Raw genomic sequence first — 8,383 nt, 5'->3', positions numbered from 1 at the left:
TCATCATTTCCTAATATCAAGTAACTAATTAATAACTCTCTTGTTCATTTAATTTTCTTTGCCTCGTAGGGTTTGGAGACGGTTCGTAGATACCAAGGTCGGTGAATTCAAAAAAGAGCTACATTTTAAAATGGCAGTGCGGACGACTGGGGATATTCAGCCACCGGGGACCAATCTATGTGGATACTATGTTTGTGAGAGGATCCGGAGATACCGCAATGAGCGGGACCAGAAGTGTGAGAACAACATCCTGAGGAATAACCTCCGGAAGACGCTTAGTCCGAAGCTCGCTTCCGACCACTTCAAGAGGAACTAAGCTGGATGGTTGGCGAGGGAAGTCATCGATCCTAGAGGAGAACACCATTACGATGACGTAGATCTTTATATGCACTAAATTATGGATGGAAACTTGTTCAAAATTGTATATGGTCATCCGATATTGAATATATATTGTATATGGTCATCCGATATTGAATATATATTGTATATTCCTCTTGAATTCTTTTTGGTTCTAATTTCAAATTTGTTTGAAATTGTACATTCATATGCATGTATGTAGTACCGTAGAATATGTGAAACTCCTTCAAAATTAAAACCCAAAAGAAATAAAACAATACAAATTAAAAAGAAACCAGATTTAGGGGGAGGGGGGCTAAACCCTAAACCTCGCGGAGGCCTTTAGTCGCGGTTGGCCAGAAGAACCGCGACTAAAGGTCCTCCGCCCTGGCGCTCGCCTGCGGCCCACGTGGACGGGCCTTTAGTCGCGGTTCGTAAGGAACCGCGACTAAAGGGGAAGGCCTTTAGTCGCGCTACTTTGGTCGCGGTTGCGCAACCACGACTAATGGCAGTTGCCAACCGCGACCAAAGGCCCTTTTTCCACCAGTGTGAGTTCTAATAGCAAAATCATTTTTTAAAGAGTGAATTCAACTTTTTACCCAAAATTGTGAATTCACTGAGAGTTCTATCAAAATACTACATCTAGGGATCTTTGAACATGTTCTACCGCACTTTTTAGTGTTTGGTATATTGTATAAGATAATATCGGCATGTTAGGTTTATGTTACATGAAAAAATATGTTAATTCTGAAGGTGTCAACGATGATCATGTCCAGACTTCTCTTCTCCACATGTACCATTCCTCATTATTGTCATGGTATATATTTTTGAACAAGTTGTCCTGATATTTTTGAGTCCCAATCATCGTCTCAGACCTTGCCAAACGCATATATATCAGGGAAACATGGTCCACATTTCATAAATGAGGTGATCTAGATGGCTAAATAGTGTCGCAAATGCATAATTAGGAGGTAAAAAGTGTGATTCGCTCTTCTTTTAATCTTCTTCGTGCAATCTTCCTTAAGCCAAATAAGTGCAAATGCCTTCTTATATTATGCAGTTTCAGTTACACTTGATAGTGTCTTGGTTGTACAGTTACTTCTCCCAAACACTTCACGTTAACTTCAAAACGTATCTAAATCCAGCCCTATATACATGGGAGCAATAAATATTGTTTGTAATGTATATTATCTTATTATTGTGGTTTTTTGTTTCATTGTTACCGAAAACATATATAAGTCATAATTTTGCTGCATTTTGTATTTTCATATTTCATTCACATGACAGAGTTGTGTCTTGCAGCTGATTAGTCCTTTATGCCTCGTGCTTATCTATACTAGCAATGAAAGGCGCGGCGGCACGCCGCGCCATATGGTGATGCGAAAAGTAAATACATGATTCCAATTTTTTTAATCCTCTTCTTATATGTGCTTCCTAAAATGTCAACCATCTTTGTTTACTTACTGTAGAATCAAATTTATGACACCCGGTGAGGGAGAGTACATTTCAATATTTATGACATTGTTTTTTGCTGACACTGAACTTCTTTCAACACTAAATTTTTACACCTTTCTTTCGACACTAAACTTTTACATCTTCTAATATTCTCAAGTTTATGACGGGGAACCAAAACTTATAAGGTGTTGCAACTCTTAAGGAGGGCTCTCATTTTTTCCTAGTCTTCTCTCTCCTCTTGACAGTAGTCCAGATACTCTGGTCACCTCTCCCATCCTCCTCTGGCGGCTCCACCGGCTGGAGTAGGGATTAGAGGGTTGGCTGGCCTTCTCCTTTGTACAGTAGGTTAGGTTGTACGTTTGGTTTGCTGCTATGGCATCTTGACGTTATGCGGTGTTGTGGATGATGATCTTGGTCGTGGTGGAGCAGCGACCCAGGTCGTCCGGCGTGCTTTCCTGTCGGATCTCCATGATGGAGGGTGGTAGTAGAGCATCGATCTGGCGTCGATCTCAAGAATAAGCTCGGGGCGTCACGGATGTTTGCGGTTGCTGCCAGAACTGTCCATCGTGGAGGTGGACTGAGGGTTGCAATCTTACCTCAACTGCCGTTGGAGAAGATCTTAAAGCTTCACATGGTGGAGGTCATCAACGACAGCGACTTTGCTCTGAAGCATCGGTGCTACTTGCGCCGACAGGTTTTCGTCCTCCAGGCCGGCGTGCCAGAGCGGAGGAACTTCAGCTTCAGCATGAGCATTGCTTCGAAGCTCTGAAGCACCAACGGTGGAGAAAGGCTCGGTCGCTTTTCTCAGTTTATTTCAACATTCTATTTGTAAAGTGTGGGAACCATTGTGTACTTTCTGTAATGCTTAGGGTCCTGCTTCTGAAGTTGTCCCACCACAGTTATTGAAGCTTCTTGGTCCTTTGGACCCTTCTCTTGTTCAAAAAAATGTTGAGTGCAACATGTTATACGCCCTTGAGGCAATATTAATATTTGCAAATTATGAAATAAAGCGGTGTGGTGTAGAGGTTCACTATGTTTGGCCCTTGTTACATACAGTGGGAAAATAAAGAGCGGTGCTAATTTTATTCATGTCCCATTACATAGTCCACATGACAGTTTAGCCTAGATAAGATACTGCGGAGAGTTGGTTGCGTCCAGTTTAGTATATAGTACATCTTAATAGCCATAGTCCGAAAGTAGAATGAAAAAGACATAGTCTAAACAGTCAGACTGTCCCAAGATGTACAAATATAGAAGAGGACTGGGGGCCCGAACATATGGGCCTTGAACAACAGAACAGGGGGCCATAGCGAAGCAACCTTGTTGCATACACCAGCCAAATTGTAGCTTGTAGACAGTAAAAACACCATCATAAACAAAATCGCTGACAGTAGAACCACCATGTTCTTCACGTTCAGCTAACGAACACGTGCCCAGGAACCTAGTCATCAGCATCCGAAAAATGTAACCCTTTCTTCGACCTGGGTACTCGGCTACTCGCCATCACCGGGACTGTTGCGCTTCATTCTCCCAATGGCATCGGAGGCAGTCTACAATAGTCAATAGAAATACATCGCCTGTCAGAAACGCAAAAACACTGATATCCTGCAAATACAATACAATTATACCTCATCAATAACGGAAGCTGAATAGCGTGAGATCCATGGACAGTGGAGGACTTGATGTCTCAGCAGGACGTGGAACATGCTTTGGGGTTTCAGGAGCAGGGATGCCAACATTGTCCTGACCTACAGCTGAACAATCCATTCCCTCTCGCAAGACAACATTGGCATGGACAATCGGCTCAACAATTTGTACCTGGAGGTAGTTGTGCAATGAGTCTAGTCATTCATGTCTATGAGTAGAACAACACTGAATTCTCAAGTAAATCCTTGGGCACTGCATTAGTCAGTCCTCTACTGACTCCTCTTACACTTGACACAAGCAGCAACGCCTCTTTTCGGACGACAGTTTCCTCAGGAGGCCCAAACAAATAAAGATCCTCTTTTTGGACGACAGTTTCCTCTGGAGGCCCAAACAAATAAAGGTTCGTAAATTTGGTAGTGAGAGGATCTGTAGAACCAGCGTCAACTGCTCCAACAATGAGCCTATACCTGGCAGAGCAATGATAAAAAAAAGAATTAGTGTCTAACAAACATAACATAAAAATGGTAAAATAAAGTAAGCAATATACATCACGAAAAACGGAGGACATGGAAATCAGGTGCACATACCTGGGCAGAGGTATAACAGTGGGGCACCAAGTATACTGCATCCTCTAAAGTAACCATCTTCCAATATTCTTTGCAGCTTATATAATACCAACCGTTGGTTATGAGAACGTCGGTAATTCTACTGGATATTTTACAACACTCACCCTAAGCACGATTAACAACAGATTTAACCAGAGAATGCAGGGGAGAAAAATATTCACCGTAGTACTCTGAACATACCATGATATCATTCGGCTCAAATGCCGCTATCTCCTCGATTGATGATACGGTCGGCTCAGAACGACTTTGATTTGCACTGTGCAGATCAATGCACCACGGTATATGTTTCTCGATATGTAACACATGGAAAATACACATGTCACCAAACAAACAACAATCCTGACACGCAGCAGGAACTGATTTCCTGATAAACATGCTTCTCCCGAACATCAGCTATCTCTAGAATTGGCACATTAACATGCCATCTTGTAACAGCTGTACTCTTGAAGGCCTATAAACCTGCAGAGCAATAAATACTATAGTTTGCAGAGACCAAAAAGAAAGGAAAAAAATAAAAAGCGAAAGATAACAGAAAATAGTGCTAGAAAGAGAGAGTGCAGCACCTGAGCAATGACTAACTGCCATGCCAACAAATGAAATGATAATAGGCTCCTCATCCGATGCCTCTATCAACCCATCAGCATCAAATAGATCAGCGTGCTCCCCACAAAGGGTAACAATAGCAGGCTCGCTTCATGAAGCAACATAAACATAAATCAGATAACAATCAGAAGAGGCAAGTATCTTGTCGGAAAAGTAGATATAAAAGTAGCAGCGACACGCACCTGCCATCTGTGATATACACTTGACGTTTCTGGCTCCTAGCATTACCAGAAGGGGGGAAAACATAAGTGACCTTGTTCACCAATCCAACAACGTCTACAAATCTACACGGAGCAATCAAATTATCACAACATAAAACACATGGTATTAAGGATACAGATTATACAATAAAATAAACCAAGCACCAAAGCGGCCACATTCTCACCAGATAGAAGTATATTCCGATCGATGCGATGTAATAACATGCTAAATGGGATAGCAGTATAAGCGAACAAAGGAAAGTTCTCTGGCAGTGGCACCACCTCTGCTAGAAAAATCTTTAGAGTAAAGAAGATCCTCAAAGGATGATCCACTGATATGTAGCTTTTTTGAGGATCATATAAATCAAAACGACCAATCACATAGCCTAAACAGTCGGCTGGCCCAGTTCAGGGATAAACTTGCAAGCATCTCAACTTAAAAGAAAACACTGTATTTTGAAGGATGGCTAATTATTTTTCAGTTAAGGTTGACTATCATACTCCCTCGAAAAAATCCTCCTAGATACTTTCTTAAGACGTTGGGAATGATGCGTTGTTAGAGAACTAAGTTGACACAGTTCCCGAAACTTCATCTGTGGGGTACACCTGTGGCAGAGACATCGAACTAATGAAAGGACAGCTATCTATTATGAAAGCACCTTGTCGAGCTTATTATGAACCATTTGGATCCAATTGCAGAATGACATGGCACTAAATGGTTGGAGAACAGTTGACAAAATATATACCGGATTCAGCAATTGGCCAAAAAAAACTATTTGCAGAAGTATCTCTCCCGCCTTTATTTTCCACTAAATGTTATTCATGTGAGACAAATAAGTGGTGACAACTGTATCTTAAGCAGTGCATAACATTGCCAAGAGATGCATCTTCTCAAGTTACAATACACCTTCGTGTTCTCAGCTTCTAAGGATAGTTAGTATGGTGATATCAGGAATTAATGAATATATGTTCTTTCTATTTGAGCCATGAAGGATAATTTTTACCTAAGCATTTACTTGCATTTGTGAGAAACAAATTGGGCTACAGCCTGGAAAAATCTTTTCAATCGAATTGGAAACATCAGTGCCAAGCAAATTAAATAGGAACCGGTAGAGTGTGACAAATCAACATTTTCTAACATGTATGAAATAGCATAAATAATTATTTTCTGGTAGTTGCAAATACAACTTAAAAAATGGCCGACGTGAATGTCATACAGAAGTCGCATTATTTCCTGCCATTCAGGATAGAATGCCTACAAATTTTGAGTAACAAATACTTTATCCTGGATGCACCATTCTGAGTAAGAAGAAAAGGCATGACATTTTTGTTTGCCTACAGATTTTGTTCAGAAGAAAGGCAAGTATGGCAATAATAAGCACTCTGTGGTTTCTACAGAAACCATTATGTAATGGATGGGAAGCGAATTTTTACCGAAGCAGCGCAAGCGCTCTATGATTTCTATATGAAGTAGACAATGGACAGTAGGCAAATTTGTACCGATGAGGCGGCAAGCACACTGAACACCGCAAGCAATTTCGTGAGAAGCTACACATGAGATAAAGTAGCACCTCCTAGCATCTTACCTTTTGGAAAAAGCTTATCTTGAAATGTAAATAACTCACTTCTATATTTTACAAAATAGGCATACATTAATCTTCAGCTGTTTTTCCGAACAAAACCAAAGATACTGAGACTGTGTTTCCTATTTGTAGAATAAAAAATTTAAGATGCTAACTCTGCTACTGCTTGATCAACATCAGTTGTGAGGATCATTCAAAAATACACTTCCACTAAATATGGAACTAATTGCTGCATTTAAATTTAAGAGCATAATCATAAGGGCTTGGACGAATAAAAGTTTATTCATTACATAACTACCTTGGCTGATCCAGAGCATATACATAGTGAGCAACTCTTGCAAATACTGACTGATAAATTATCAAAATAAGACAAATCTAATCTAAAATAAGAAACATTTTGGACCTTTGAGCAAGAAAAAAAAATAATGTAGCTCAAAAAAATCCGTAAATGCGAGGAGTTTGATGAGCTCTTACAATCCATTGAACCAAACTGCATCTTTAATTGCAGAAAAATTGTTGTCTGAAATTTAAGATGAGAAGGCATAAAGTACAATAGGTAGTAGATGAACACATAATATGCACAATTGGACTAAAACAATTGGTTGCCTTCAGCTACCAATGTTTCCCATAAGAGTATACACAAAACAATTGGAATTTGGTAGGCTAGGTGACTGAATGAAGTTGAAGTGTGCAAAATTAAAACCTTGAGAAAGTTGAATGAGTATGTCGTGGCACGGAGCTGCACCGTAGGAGACCTGCACCACAGACTCCAACAGCAAGGAGCATGTTGCGTTGGCCTTGAACAGAGCCGCCATGATGGGCTGCAACCGGCAAGTGATTCCACACACCTAGTCACCCACCATGCAATGTGGTGAACCAGTGATGGCTTGACTTTACTTAACTGAAAAAAGAAAAGAAAATATGGGTGAAATTATCTGATCGAGGGAAGTAAAAGAGGCAGGAGAGAAATGGTCCACCTTGAAGTCGCAGTTTCCGCACCAGTGGTCGCCGGACTTGCTGCCAGGCTCGTGCCTGACGTGTGCGCTGCCCCGGATTCACCCTGAAGCTTATATGGCTGACCTGCTCTGAAAGCATGTTCGATGGTAACCCGTGGAAGCCAAAATCTCAGTGTAGAGTATGGATACACCGGCCATGGTCGACCTGGTGCCGCCGGCGATGCTTCTGGCCACCAGTGATGCTTCTGCCCCCGCCTCCCCTCTTCTCTCTCCTGGATAGAATGACAGGTTGAAGTCGAGGCGGAGAAGCGGCGGCCAGGCGCCCGCCATCGCCACTCCCACTGTATCCCCATCGGGGGGAATACCCGCTCACGGAGCGGCAAGCCTGAGGACCGCCGCCGCCGCCGGGACCTCATCCGTCCGTGCGCCCCACCTTGCCCATGGTGTCGTCGTTGGTAGAAGGGCGGCCCGGAGGCAAGCCAGTGCTCACCGATCCGGAGCAGCAGAAAGCGATTCCGGGCGTCGTCGCCCACCCGGCGAACTACACGGCCGGTTCGAGAGCCAGAGAGAGAAAGAATAAGATGATGTGGATGAAGCAGGCCTACGTGTCAAGCGCGCATGGTCTTCCTCGTCGCAAAATTGGGCCGTCTCCGTCCTTGAGCGTCCTCTCCTTGTGAGGCCACCTACAGCGAGCATGGAGTCAGAAGATCGGACGTCTCCATCCTCTCATCTCGGGCAGGCAGGAATCAGCCGGTGGCGGCGGACGACGGTGGCGCTGCGGCGGCGGATATGCAGGGAGGTAGTGCCAGCGAGCCAGAGGACCTTCCAAGGAGGCTACGGACTGAGGTCGACGGAGCCGGTGCGATCCGAAGAATTCGGAGGAATCGAGAGAATTTAGGCAGAGTGTGATGATACGGGAATCAGGAAAGAGACACGCGTAGAGATACATGGCAGAAAAGAGGTCAAAGCGGTGAGTA

At 42.9% G+C, this 8,383-nt stretch overlaps 1 long non-coding RNA gene across 5 annotated transcripts; it reads right to left on the bottom strand.

Annotated features, from left to right (window-relative positions):
* Nucleotides 1-2,842: 2,842 nt before the first annotated feature.
* LOC124696674 lies at nt 2,843-7,687 on the bottom strand. Of its 5 annotated transcripts, none has more exons than XR_007000720.1 (8): nt 7,428-7,687; nt 4,850-7,351; nt 4,628-4,755; nt 4,245-4,523; nt 4,026-4,169; nt 3,725-3,905; nt 3,420-3,609; nt 2,843-3,341 (listed from the first exon to the last, which is right to left on the bottom strand). It is a non-coding gene; the product is annotated as an uncharacterized LOC124696674 (long non-coding RNA). The 5 variants fall into 5 exon arrangements; XR_007000717.1 differs by having other exon boundaries at nt 3,420-3,905; nt 4,850-4,951; nt 5,053-7,351; XR_007000718.1 differs by having other exon boundaries at nt 3,420-3,905; nt 4,850-4,943; nt 5,053-7,351.
* Between the last annotated feature and the right edge of the window lie 696 nt (nt 7,688-8,383).

This window comes from Lolium rigidum, chromosome 3 (genome assembly GCF_022539505.1).
Source record: "Lolium rigidum isolate FL_2022 chromosome 3, APGP_CSIRO_Lrig_0.1, whole genome shotgun sequence".
In the NCBI taxonomy this organism is placed as follows: domain Eukaryota; kingdom Viridiplantae; phylum Streptophyta; class Magnoliopsida; order Poales; family Poaceae; genus Lolium; species Lolium rigidum.
This window is presented reverse-complemented; position numbering and strand designations above follow the sequence as displayed.